The sequence below is a fragment of the Protopterus annectens genome, chromosome 14.part0 (assembly GCF_019279795.1).
Source record: "Protopterus annectens isolate FY-2018-M chromosome 14.part0, PAN1.0, whole genome shotgun sequence".
NCBI classification, from domain to species: Eukaryota; Metazoa; Chordata; order Ceratodontiformes; family Protopteridae; genus Protopterus; species Protopterus annectens.
Window position 1 is genome coordinate 793,796,163 of NC_056748.1, and position 13,434 is coordinate 793,809,596.

Below are 13,434 nucleotides of genomic sequence, written 5' to 3' on the forward strand. Positions count from 1 at the left end.
ATAATTTGGGAAAAACACTGGAAGATCAATGGATTGATTTAGGTTCGTCTGCGATGCCACTTTGGGTAAGAAAGATGGATTAGTCCTTAAAGATACCCTGTCTTTGTGGAAAATTAAGTAGGGAGGATGAATGCAGAGGGCATAAAGCTCAGATACTCTCCTGGCAGAAGTAATGGCAACTAGAAAGAGTGTCTTCCAAGAAAGAAATTTCAACGAACAGGCAGCCGCAGGTTCGAAAGTGGGGAGAATCAAGGATGTTAAAATTAAATTTAGATCCCACTGTGGTGGTGGTGGTGGGGGGGGGTCTCTAATTGGAGGTTTAAGTAAAAAGATACCTCGAAGGAATGCCTTGCAAAGTTTACGTGACATAATGTTGTGGTCCAAAAGGCCTATATGAAAATTTGAAATGGCTGCCAGCTGAACTTTTACTGTGGAGGAAGAGGATCCTGAATGAAAAATCTCAGCTAGGAAGTCCAAGACCGAATGAATCGGAGCAGTATAGGTGTCTATGTTCCTAGCTTTTGCCCAGAAGGAGAAACGTTGCCATTTACTAGTGTAAATCCTTCTGGTAGAAGATTTTAGGGAAGCTACTATGATATCCCGGACGGGATTAGAAATCATAGGGAGCCTGGCTAAGGATGGAAGTGGAGCAACCAAGCAGTGAGGTTGAGAGAAGGTATGGATTGGTGTAGCTGCCCCAACTGGTGGGTCAGAAGATCTGGAACCGGGTCCAGATGCCATGGCGGTACCAAGAGATAACGATGTAGGAACGGAAACCATATCCGTCGAGGTCAATAAGGGGCAATGAGAATCAACTTGGCTCTCAAGCCGGTTGCTTTCTGAATTACTTGAGGTATCAGCGGAAAGGGGGGAAAGGCATAAAGAAGTCCCCGGGGCCAATCTTGGGTTAGAGCGTCTCTGGGGATGGCCGGGAAGGGGGAAGAGAGAGAAGAAGTCTGGGCATTTGCTGTTTTGAGGTGTAGCAAAAAGGTCGCAGCAAGGAAGGCCCCACTCCTGAAAAATCTCTTCCGTCACTGACTGTTTGAGAGACCACTCGTGAGGCATGAGAATAGCTCTGCTCAACCTGTCCGCTATGATGTTGGATTTCCCGGGGATATGCGTTGCTATCAGAAACCGCTGAGAAGAGATTGCCCATTGCCAAAGTCTGAGAGCCTCTCGACAGTGGATAGGACTTGGTTCCGCCCTGTTTGTTGATATACCACACTACGGACATACTGTCCGTTTGGACTGCAATAGTTCCCAGGGGAAGAGAGTCATTGAGGGCTTGCAACATTAAAAGCACTGCTCTCATCTCTAGGACATTTATGTACAGATGGTATTCGTAAGGTTGCCAAGTGCCATGGACCATCCTGCCCTGATAATGCCCCCTCCCCCCCACCCGATCAGGGAGGCGTCTGATGTAACCGTGGCGACCGGGGCAGGAGGAACAAAGGGTCTGCCCTGATGGACTTGAGGGAATGATATCCACCAGGTCAGATGCCTTTTGCAAGTTGGAGTGATTATGATCCTGTGATTCATGGGTAGTTGCTGAAAGGACCATTGGGCGAATAGCATCCATTGTAGAAGACGCATGTAAAAACGGCCGAAGTGAAGAAGTGTTATGGCGGCCGCCATAAGACCCAATACTTTCAGAGCAAATCTGGCCTGAATTTTGTAGCTGAGAAGAATCACCTGGACGTGACTTTGAATGTCCAAGATCCTTTGGTCTGTTAACTTTGCTGAAAGTTGTACGGTGTCCAATTTTGCACCTATAAAAGTAATAGATTGACAAGGCAGACTTTTCGAAGTTTTTAGAAATCCCTAGCCCTCTGCAAATGTGAATGGTGTAATCTCTGGCCTGGAGAAGTTGATGCCTGGTGGTGGCAGTGAGGAGCCAGTCGTCTAGATATGGAAACACCTGGAATCCTTGACATCTCTGGTGAGCCGTAACCACTGCCATACATTTGGTGAACACTCTGGGGGCTGTAGTGAGTCCAAAGGGCAGGGCCCTAAATTGGAAGTGACTGGTCCCCAGCCGAAAGTGGAGAAATCTTCTGGAGCACCTGTGAATTTTTATGTGATAGTACGCATCCTGAAGATCTACCGAGCACATCCAATTGCCCTTGCCCAGAAAGGGTAGAATGGACTGAAGCGTGACCATCCGGAATCTTGTTTTCTTTACAAACTTGTTTAGTTTGCTCAGATCTAATATTGGTCTCCAGTCCCATGTCTTTTTTGGAACTAAAAAGAACCCTGAGTAGATTCCGGATCCTATTTGGTCTGCTGGGACTGGCTGGATGGCTCTTTTTGCTAGCAGTCTTGATATTTCTGGTACTGCTAGTTCCCTTAGACTGGGTGGAATGTCTGGAAGGGTTCCCTTTTGCTGAATTGGGGTTTGAATAAAGGGAATTTTGTAACCCTCGGATATAATCGACTGTACCCATTTGTCTTGAGAAAGGGAAAGCCAGGCTATTGGGTACAGCGATAATCTTCCCCCGACAACCTCCGAAGGTGGACAATCGGGCAACATCTCAGGGATGCTGGAAGGGTTTGTCAGAAAGAGGCTCTCTGCTACCCTGATTCTGCGGACCCCCTCTGCCCCTAGGGTGGCGTCTGTTGTTACCCCCTCTGCCTCTGGGGGTAAACTGACCTTGTGCGTCAGGCATGACTCCTTGAGATTTGCGAACCACATTTTCCCTCCCTTCTGACCTTTTGGGTAAGGTCTTGAAAGTGTGGAGAAACAGACTCCTACGGCAGAAAGAGTCTTGCCATCTTGTTCGCATCTAGTCAAAGTGTCTTTCACTTGAGGTCCGAACAAGGTCGAACCATCAAAAGGGGAGTTTGTGAAGGAAGCCTTGAAGGGGTCTGCAAAATTACAAAGCCGCATCCAGGACTGACGCCTTAAAGCCACTCCTGTGCCTGTGGCCCTACTCGCTCCATCCGCTGCATAAGAAATGAGCCGCATGGAGGAGTTAACAATGGAGTTAAGGACTCCTAGCTGTGAGCTAATCTTATCCTGAGACCCAGCAGCTGACGGATCCTGTAAAACATCTCCCAACTCTTTAAGAACATCTCTTTGAAGGCGGGTGAAGTGACACAAGTAGTTCAGCGATCGCATGGCAAAGGTCTCTGAAGAAAAAATACGCTTGCTGTACCTGTCCATAGTCCTAGAATCCTTGTTAGGAGGATGGACAGGTACTGAAGGATCAACTAGTTCCTTCTTGGTGGCTGCAGCCACCACCATGGCATCAACAGAGACACCTTTTGTCAAATATTGCCTATCTGGTGGGGCCTTAATAAATTTAGAAGGCCTCCTAGGAATAGGTTCCACCGAATCCGGTGCCATCCACGCCTTCCGAGCCACTACATCCATAAGAGGATCGAAAGGCGGAGACACCCAGGAGGTGGAGGGTCGAGATCCGAATGCCTCCAGGTATACTGACTCGTCCTCGGAAGGATTAAGGGAGGGCCAGTTCCCCCTCTGCTTAAGGAGTTCAAAGATGTCTGAGAAAGAGACATCCTCAGAGGAGGACCTTGGGGATCCCTCCGACTCATCCAAGTCAGTATCAGATGTAATAGACTCGGCAGAGTCTAGATGTTTCCTCTTACATGTCCCTCTTACGCGGAGGTTCACCTGACGGATCAGGAGAAGCCTCGGAAGAGGAAGATATTCCCAATGGGGAAACCTGAGGCGTTGGATCTCTGGGTCCGGGAGCAGGAGAGTGGGAAGAGACGTCAGCAGGCACTGTAGTGGGAGGAGCTGATGGAACTGACCGTTGACTACGCCCAGGGGCTAGTACCCTCCTCATCACCTCGAAGGCTCCCCCATCAGAGAGACCAGAAGGTTCCCGCTCTGAAGAGATAGGAACTCCAGGCCTCACCAAGAGGGAAGGCTCCGAGGCAGATGGGGCTGAGCTCCTGCCAAGCCCCGAGAGGGAGAATGGGTCGGACAAGGGTCCAATGCCACTCGCCCCCTCGGAGCCGACGAGAGAGACCAGACGCCCGGATCCCTCCAATGAAGGCCTCAAGGAGGAAATTGGAGCAGAGGACGACGGAGCCGAAAGGGGTGGTATCGGCTCCGAAGCTACAACAGTCACGGCTACGAGGAGCTCTGGCTCCGAGCTCTGTAAGAGAGTCGAAGGAGAAATGTTAGGTGGATGACAAATAGCTACCGTCTGTTGAGACGGGCTATGGAGCATTTGGGCCAATGCCTGAGACTTTAATAGTCCACTCACCACTCTCTCGAGGTCATGATCAGACAACCTGGACGACCGAGAAGAACGGCTCCGATGGCTCCACTCCGAGAGCAAGGGTGATCTCGGAGCCGAACGTATAGATTCCAATGAGGGGGATCGAGATCTCTTTTTAGAGATAGGTGGAGCCGAAGGAGCCGAGGATACGTCTGCTCCAGCCGGAGCAGACACCGAGTGTCCAGATCTGGCAGTATCGGCGCCGGATGGAGCCAATACTGTGACTTCTAGCATGGAAGGATCGGCTCCGGCCGGAGCCGATCTCGACACTAAAGAAGTTGAACCAGTAGCCGACGGCTTGGGACTTGCAGCCGAAGGCTTAACAGGTTTTGAGGGCTTCCCCAGAGCCGACTTAGTCGGGGAGCTCTCAGGCTTTAATAAGCCCCTCAATATTAACTTATTTCTGCGCTCCTGCAGGACTCTTGGGCTGAAGGCATGACAGATAGCACAAGAGTCCTGCAGGTGCAGAGGTCCCCGGCAGTAAACACAAGAAGTGTGACCGTCTGTCAGAGACATCTTCTGACAGCACGAGTCACACTTCTTGAAGCCTGAGACCTTTGTGTCCTTCGACATAGCTGTGTCGAGGGAACACAAGTTGACAGGAAGAAAACACAAACACACACAAATAACACCCAATCCAAAAAAAAATCTAAACTTAACAGGGATACAACATTCGGACACAAAATCCCTGACAGGAAAAATTAGGAAAGGGGAAGGCCTAAGGCCTAACCTAGGGAAGGGGATAAATAACCCCCCCCCAAAAAAAGGGAACACTAACGGGAATAGGGTTAAATTAAACAAAGTTCACAAAACCACTAAGGATATGAAAAATAAAAGGGATGAAACTAAAAGTCTTATAATAAGAAAAACTTACCTAGAGCTGGTAAAAGAGGCACCCTCGTTAGCGAAGCGGCAAACGAGATCTGGGTAGTCTCCGCCTTGCATCATGGGATATAGGGTTGCCTCGAGCTGGTAAAATTAGCTCTCGAGCTTAGCAAGTGCCGAGTCGGAGCAGAGGATCAGCTCCGAACCCATCCAGCAAGAATGAAGGCGAGATTGGCAACTTAACATCTACACATTTGTAAAAACATGCATATAACTATTCTAAAAATTTCAGTGCAGTACACAGTAAGTTAATAATGCAAATATATACCTCTTGATCAAGGCGTGTATAGGAGTCTGACACTACGGAATCCACTGTCTGGTCTGCTTTCACTACTTCCATTTTTTTCAGTATATCAGAAGGCTTCATACGGACCAAATAAGGGCTAAGATAGCACACCTACAAACAGATAAAAACAGAAATATTATGAATGTCTCTACAATTAAATGAAACTAAAGGTTTGTAGGTATGAAAAACTGACTTAGTTTTACATATTTTTGTCATTTTTTTTCATATCATTTCTACTTAGTCTTCCAGGTTTAGAACTAGAGACATGGTAGGATGCAGCCTAGCTAAATTAAGGAAGGGGATAGTGACAATCAACCAGTGCCAAAGATGTCACAAAGTTAATTGTCCATCAGCTAGAGGAGTCAAATTCTCCTATGGTTGTAATATTCCTAGCTGAAGATGCATCATCCTGTACAAACAAGACTTCCACAAGGTCTTGACCACATAAATTGCCTGGATGTAACTAGTTGAGTTTTTGACTTGAAAAACAGGCAAAGCAGTGTCAGACAAGAAAATACCACTAACATAGGTCTGACGATTGCTGCTTGAAAGTTAGTCAGACTACATAAGTAAGAAATGATTTATGTAATGCTGGCAGTGTGCATTCATGAAACCAAATCAGATCACTAGAAAATTACTAACTTCTAACTTGCTCTCTATGCAGTGCACCTTCCCTCATTTCTTCACTCTTTGTACCAGTAAACAAATCAAAGTGGCTTATGATGCACTGCTGTTTTCCCTGTTGGGGTTAAACTGAACAATAAAGCTTGGGAGACTCAGTTGTTAAAGCACAAAATCAGTGAGTGCTGATGCGGTGAAGTAAATTTTCTGAAAGCCACTTACAGTGCCAACGGAGTTTGCCAATCAACAACAACTTCGTCTTTCGGCTTTTCCCAGTTAGGGGTCGCCACAGCAGATCACCTGTCCGCTCATGATTGGCAGTGGAGTTTACAGTGTCGAGTTGCCAGCCCGGCACCCAACCTTCCACAGAAGGCACACACATGCAAACACTCGCACCTAGGGCCAATTTAGTGTCTCCAATCCACCTACAGCATATGTCTTTGGGATGTGGGAGGAAACCGGAGCACCCAGAGGAAATACATAAATTAAACCCTTCTATTTTCACTCTATTAAGACTTATGCAGTATCCTATTTCTCACCTTTGCTTTTCACCCTCGTAACCTTCTAGACTCCCAATTTTACAAGATAAGGTAACCTGAACTACAGAGGAAAGTGACATCTCTTCCAAGATAATTTCTGTGAGGCCCAAATCTCTGTAATGGTTTCACTGAACACAAGCATTCAACTAAACCGATTTTACTCTTTCCTCAGTTGAGAGCCATGGAATTACTGTCAATGAGATGCACAGGTATGAGTGAATCTCCCCCGTGGGGGTACTGAGGGTCTTTGTCCTTAGTATAAATAAGTAAATAAAGCTGCGTGTTGGGTTTGCTTAATGTGTATTTCAGAGTTTTGAGATGCTATGAAATTACCTTCAAGTCAACATGAATTCAACTACAAAACTGCATACAACACGTACAATGCAAGGATTTTTTGTGTATACAGAGATTTTTTTTTTTGCTGGTGATGCCTCTTCCTGTGCATAACAGCATTTCAAAAGCATTTCTTACTAACTTCCATGTCAGTGATCCTTCACTCCCTCATGATCCTTCACCCAATCACCAAACCACCCTGAGATCTTTTAGTTCTCTTCATCACTACTTATTTCCTGTACTGCTATGTGATTTGGAAGTAGGATTGCAGTCATTCTGCTAGGAGTTTGAGTATTACTTGCTAGGTACTCATCACCAGAAGTTGACATGGGGGCAGACAAAATATTTGCACTGCTGGCCTGACATACATATGTACACTATGAATCTCCTCCAATCAAATGCTGTTTTCTCTGCATGTAAAGCAACCAACCAAAAACAGGACTTCACTTCTATCTTCTGTAGCTGAAATGAAGCATAATGCAATGTGATACCCTACCACTGCAACAAAGAGCTTTTCTTGCTGCTTTCTTAAACTGCCTTTTACCTTGAGATCAAATGTTCCCCCCACTGAGTATGAATATACCATCTCAGATCTCCCCTTAAAGTAACTCAGGGGCTTAAGCTCAGTAAACAAAGAACATGCAGAAATAAATGAACAAAACATGGCTACTGTAGTGTCCCTGCAACTATGTATTAATTTTTCTCAGTTTTACTTGCAAAGCACATTCTGCACTTTTTCATTGAAGTTAAGCAACTACATTTCAGTTCACTACTCCAACTTTCCCAAACATCTTTGTCCTTTATAAACCTTGTGTGTCAATCCCTAAATGTACCTGTGACAGCAGCTATTAAAACATAGTTCCAGACCATTTCAATGCCACTGTTTGAGATAATGAAAAGCACCAGCTCCAATACTGAGCTCTATGGTACCCTCACCAATAGCCAACCTTTCACGTGAAAGTAAAGCTGCGCAAGGAAGTAATCACCATTACAATGCAGCTTTGAGAGGTCATCTACAAAACAGTTGTAACGTAGTTCATTCACCTTGCAAAGTTTGGATGCTATCAAGTTTCCCACCAGTGCAGTAACCCTTCAAGGTTGAAAAAAGACGTTATGTACACAACACAACGTTCCATGTTCGTTGTCCATCTCACCCTTCATTCTTACTGGTTGAAGAAAAAAAGAAAACTTAGAGCTAAACTACATTATGCTCCATGGCTTAGTAAGTCCACTAGAGCCTTATTGAAGTGCAGAGATAAGGCATGGAAAATCTGGAAAAAAGATAACACTAGTCTACCCAAACAAAACTATCAACAACTTGGGAATCAATCCAAAAAAAAAAAACAAAGCTTGATAAACAGAACTACTTTCTATGTATCCAAAACAAACACTAGCAGCAGCCCTCAGAAGTTCTGGCATGCAATTAACTCCCCACTAAAACCTAGCAAAACCACCACACCAGCTCCCACCTCCACAAACACAAACAGCAACATAGCCTCCCAACTCAATCATCACGTTACTGAAACCATTAAATCTCTATCCACCCAACAATCCAATAGCAGCTATTTATCCATAACAGCAGCTCCTAACACACCTCCCTTTACACTCTCACCTGTCCCAAACTCTACAATAAAATAAGTCTTAAAACTAAAACCCACTACTCTTGCAGCAGATGGAATACCAGCTAATTTCCTAAAAATGTCTAACTCCTTATCCTACCCTGTCTCAATCCTGGTCAACCGCTCCATACAGGAATCCTATACCCCTCAACTGTGGAAAAACTCCTACATTATTCCCCTTCATAAAGGTGGCAATTCCTATGATTTCTCAAACTACCGCCCCACTGCCATTTTGTCTCCTTAATCAAAGATACTTGAGAAATGCATTCACTCTCAGGTCATGCATTTCCTAAATACAATCTCCTCTCCTCTACACAACATGGCTTCCGCCCACACCACAGCACAACTACCGCTCTTCTCTCTTTTACAAATCTGGTTAACCAATATAGAAATAACAGTTTTGTATCTGCTATATTCCTGGACCTCTCTAAAGCATCTGACATGGTTTCTCACTCCATACTAATAGATACATTAACCTATCATTTGCCCCTGATACTATTGCCTGGTTTAAAAACTATCAGACAGACAACAATCTGTCCAGTGGCTGGGTGTTTTATCATCTTTACTCCCAACCACCATTGGTGTACCTCAAGGTTCTACATTGGGGCCACTTTTCTATCTTCACCAATAATCTGCATACCTCTACCCTGCACGCCTCACTCATACAGTATGCAGATGATTCGACCCTAATTTGTTCAGCCCCATCTCTTACCATGCTACAGCGGCTCACTCAAGTATCCTTTGCCTTAGTGGAAAGTTGCATCACAAATACCCAACTTATCTTAAATCCCAACAAAACTAAATTACTTCTATTTACCCCTAACAAATCAAAAACCTCTCCTCTCTCCTTCTGTATCTCCTCCAAAAATGGTACTGTCATTTCAACTTCTCCCCACACCAAGCTCCTTGGCGTTGAAATAGACAATGACCTCAACTTTGACATCCATATCTCTCAAACTATCAAAAAGTTACACAAAAAATGGGTATCCTATACAGACGTAAACACTTTGTCAGATCAGGCTCAGGTCACCCTAGCCCAAACTCATCTTCTTTCCACATTAATGTATGCAGCACCAATACTGACCCATGTCAGAAAATCTGACCTTGACAAAGCTGAGTCTTGTTATAACAAAATCACCAAGTTTGCTAATAATTCCCCCTTTAGAACCCATCACTGTATACCTCTAAGGCAAATTCAGTGGCTTGAACTCCCACAGTTATTAACTTTTCACCAACTAGTCAGAGCATATAACATCCTAAAACATCCTGACAAAACTCCAGCACTAAGGCAATTAGACTCAATATACACCAAATCATCCACTCCGCTCTGCTAAAACACTCCTCTCTTCTCTATCTCCTCAGCCAACATAGCAGGTAAAGCTCTATTTTCACATAGTATAGCTAAAAGTTGGAATAACCCACTTCTGTATCAAACACTACACAATTCAAACACTTCCTCAAGTCTCATTTCAGAAGCTCATGGCTTTGACCATTATATGCTTTCTCCATCTTTTTCTTTCTCTCCTACTTCAGACCCTCTGTAAGCATGGCAATGATAAATGGTATCCATTGATATATGTTTTTTTGTTGTGATTACCGTCCTATTTCACAACAAAATATAATTTTACTGCTGAGAATTTTTATTTATTTATTTATTTTTTTACTGTTTTTCTGTTCCACAAATGCTGCTAGGATGACACAGGTTTTCCTTTTGTATATTAATATTGTGTTAATTATGTCAAGTTTTTCTCCCCGGGCCGCTGCTGTAAATGGACCTCATCCACTTGGACCATCCCAGTTAAAAAATGTAAAATAAAAAATAAAACAAATAAAATGGTTGGGTTCGAAGCAGATCAGCGGCTCCGACTTGGCCAAATACTAAAGCTCAAAGTCTTTCACTTGGCTCATAGCTGAATACCTATGCCATCATGCAGTGGTGTAATTCCCCAGATCTTGTTTATAGTTAACCATAGTAGTGTGTTTACATGTGTCGTATTTGTAGAATATAGATACAACAAAGTCAGAAACGCTCCTTGCCTAAAGAAAAAAAACCTCTAAATCCTCCAGAAGCCTTGGGCTGGGGGGTGGGGTGGGGGTGGGAGGGTCGTACGAATGAAAGGCGAGATGGACAACAAACATGGAACGTTATGGTGAGTAGATAACTTTTTATGCTACGTTGTCCTATCTCACCTTCATTCTCACTGGTTGGGACAGCGTCCCTAGAACCACATTTCCTGGGTGGCTCATGGGAGTACACTTTTCAGCAGAATTGAACCAAAAGAGGCCCTGTCCCTAGAGGGCAAATCCACTTTGTAGTAAGTGATAAAAGTATGGGGCCTTGTCCATGTAGCAGCAGCACAAATACTGTTCATTGATAGTCTAGCTAAATAGGCAGATGATGTTGCTATGGCCCTTGTAGTGTGTCCCATGACCTTGAATGGTAGCTCTGTTATTAGTACTGTAGATAAAGGTAATACAACTTGAAAGCCAGTGTGAGTATGTGACCTTAGAATTAGGCATACCTTTTTTTTGCTTCTGAAAAGGAAATAAACAATTGATCAGTCTTCCTAAAATCTTTGGTTTTATGTAAATAGAAGCCGAGTTTGTCTGTGCGCATCTAATTGGTGGAGCTTGTATTCTGCCTTGTTGCCATGACTGGGGAAAAACACGGTCAACTCAATAGTTTGGTTTAGATTAGTTTGAGAACACACTAGGTAAAAAAGGATGGGTTAGTTCAAAGAGATACTCATACTCCATCCATATGAAAGGTCAAGAAGGTTTGATTGATAGGGCTTGCAATTCTGAGACTCGCCTTGCAGAAGTAATTGCCACTAGGGATATAAGGTTAGATATGACCAGACAAAATTCAAGTTATAGGAGGTCTTAACAGGCAAGTATTTTTTAATTAAAAATGCTTTGCACAATCTGTGTGACACCGAGTTAGGACTCCAGTCACCTATATGAAAATTTGAAATTACAGCTAATTGAACTTTAATAGTAGCTGTAATGGAACCTTCTTGAAAAAGCTCTGTCAAGAATTCAAGAATAGAGCTGACTGGGGCAGAAAATGGATCAATGTCTTTTGTTGCAGGCCCAATATGAAAACCTCCTCCATTTACTGGAATATAACTTCCTGGTTGAAGACTTGTGTGAAGATACTAAGATATGTTTCACTGCCAGTGTGAAATTATGAAGCCTGACTAAACTTGGAACTGGAGCAGCCACACTGTCAATTTGAGGGAGTGGAGGGAGGGACAGGGTGTTCCGGACGTACGAGTCAGAAGGTCGGGAACTGGGTCCAGAACCCTTAGTTCCTCCTGAAAATGAGGCCAGAGGAAGGGAAACCAAATCTAACGAGGCCAGTATGGGACAATGAGAAAAAGCCTGCTTCCCAATGACTTGGCTTTCTGTATGACTTTGGGTATTTGAGGAAATGGGGGAAATGCATAATGGAGTCCTGGGTGCCAATCATGTACAAGTGCGTCCCCTTGGTGACTCTCCCAGAGGGGGGAATAGAGCAAAGTAGCTGCTGCATTTGGCATTCATGGGTGTCGCAAAGCTGTCACAGCAAGGCTGGCCCCATTTCCAGAAAATAATCTCTGCTCTCTCTTATTTTAGGGACTACTCTTGAGATTTGAGTACTGCCATGTGAGTCTGCCTGCTATCACATTGGATTTTCCCGGAATGTGCATTGCTACTAGAAAGCGCTGGGAAGATGAAGTCCATAGCCATTCTCTAAGTGCCTCTCAGCTAAGGGGATAGGACCTTGGTTCCTCCTTGCTTGTTTATGTACCAGACCACCAACATGTTGTCTGTCTGAATTGCAGTTGTTCCTAATGGAAGAGAGTCCTGAAGTGCTGGCAACACCAAGAGCACTGCTCTCATCTCTAGGACACTGATGTGCAAATGGGCCTCTCGCTCCTGCCATGTGCCTTGGACCGTCCTCCCCATGTAATATACCCCCACCCTATCTGGGAGGTGTCTGTGGTCACTGTCACCACAGGTTGTTGTAGGGGAAAAGGGCGACCTAATATCACTTGACTGAAAAGGAGCCACCATCGTAGATCCTTCTTGTATAACTTCGATTCTGATCTGCTGAGACATGGGAAGTTCTTGAAATGACCAATGAGGAAAAAAAGAGCCACTGCAGAATTCTGATGTGCATCCAGGCTAGGGGAACTAGGGTTATCATTGCTGCCATAGTTCCTAGAACTTTAAAGACTGTTTTCACTTTTACTTTGGTTCTTGGCAGAAGATTGGAAATCTGTTGTCTGAGTACAGCGATTCTATCCAAAGGTAGCGTTGTCATCATGGAGACTGTGTGGAGATCTGATCCTATAAATGTGATATGCTGACATGGCAACAAGGCAGATTTTTCTGAATTTATAGATTCTCAAGTTGGAACTAAGTTGTAATGTGGCTTCTCGTCTGTTGTAGTTGATGCCTGGTGGTGGCAGACAGAAGTCAGTCATGAAGGTACAGAAACACTTGAAATATCTGTCATCCAAGTAAGCCGTGATTACTGCCATGCATTTGAACACTCTGGGGGCTGTATTTAGACCAAAGAGCAGAGCTTGGAATTGGTAATGACTGGCTCATGCCAGAAATGCAAATGACTCCTTGATGGCCTGTCAATTTTATATGGCAGTACGCATCCTGGAGGTCTATCGAGTATGCCCAATTGTCTAAAAAGGAGAGAACAGACTGCAGTGTCACCACTCGGAACTCAGGACTTCTTTATGGATTCATTTAGCTTGCTGAGATCCAAGATGGATCTCCGGTCCCCTGTTCTTTTTGGCACTAAAAAGAAACCAAAGTAATTTTCAAATCCTACTTGGTCTGCGGGGGCTCTTTGGATGACTCTCTTGTCCAGCAACTTTTGAATCTCTACAGGGTTTTGC

At 44.4% G+C, this 13,434-nt stretch overlaps 1 long non-coding RNA gene across 1 annotated transcript in view; it reads right to left on the bottom strand.

The window, feature by feature from the left end:
- LOC122789247 overlaps positions 1 to 5,533 on the bottom strand; it is a 35,789-nt gene extending 30,256 nt beyond the window's left edge. The window contains exon 1 of the long non-coding RNA XR_006362794.1: positions 5,404 to 5,533. This is a non-coding gene — a long non-coding RNA (uncharacterized LOC122789247). The remainder of the gene's footprint in view (positions 1 to 5,403) is intronic.
- Between the last annotated feature and the right edge of the window lie 7,901 nt (positions 5,534 to 13,434).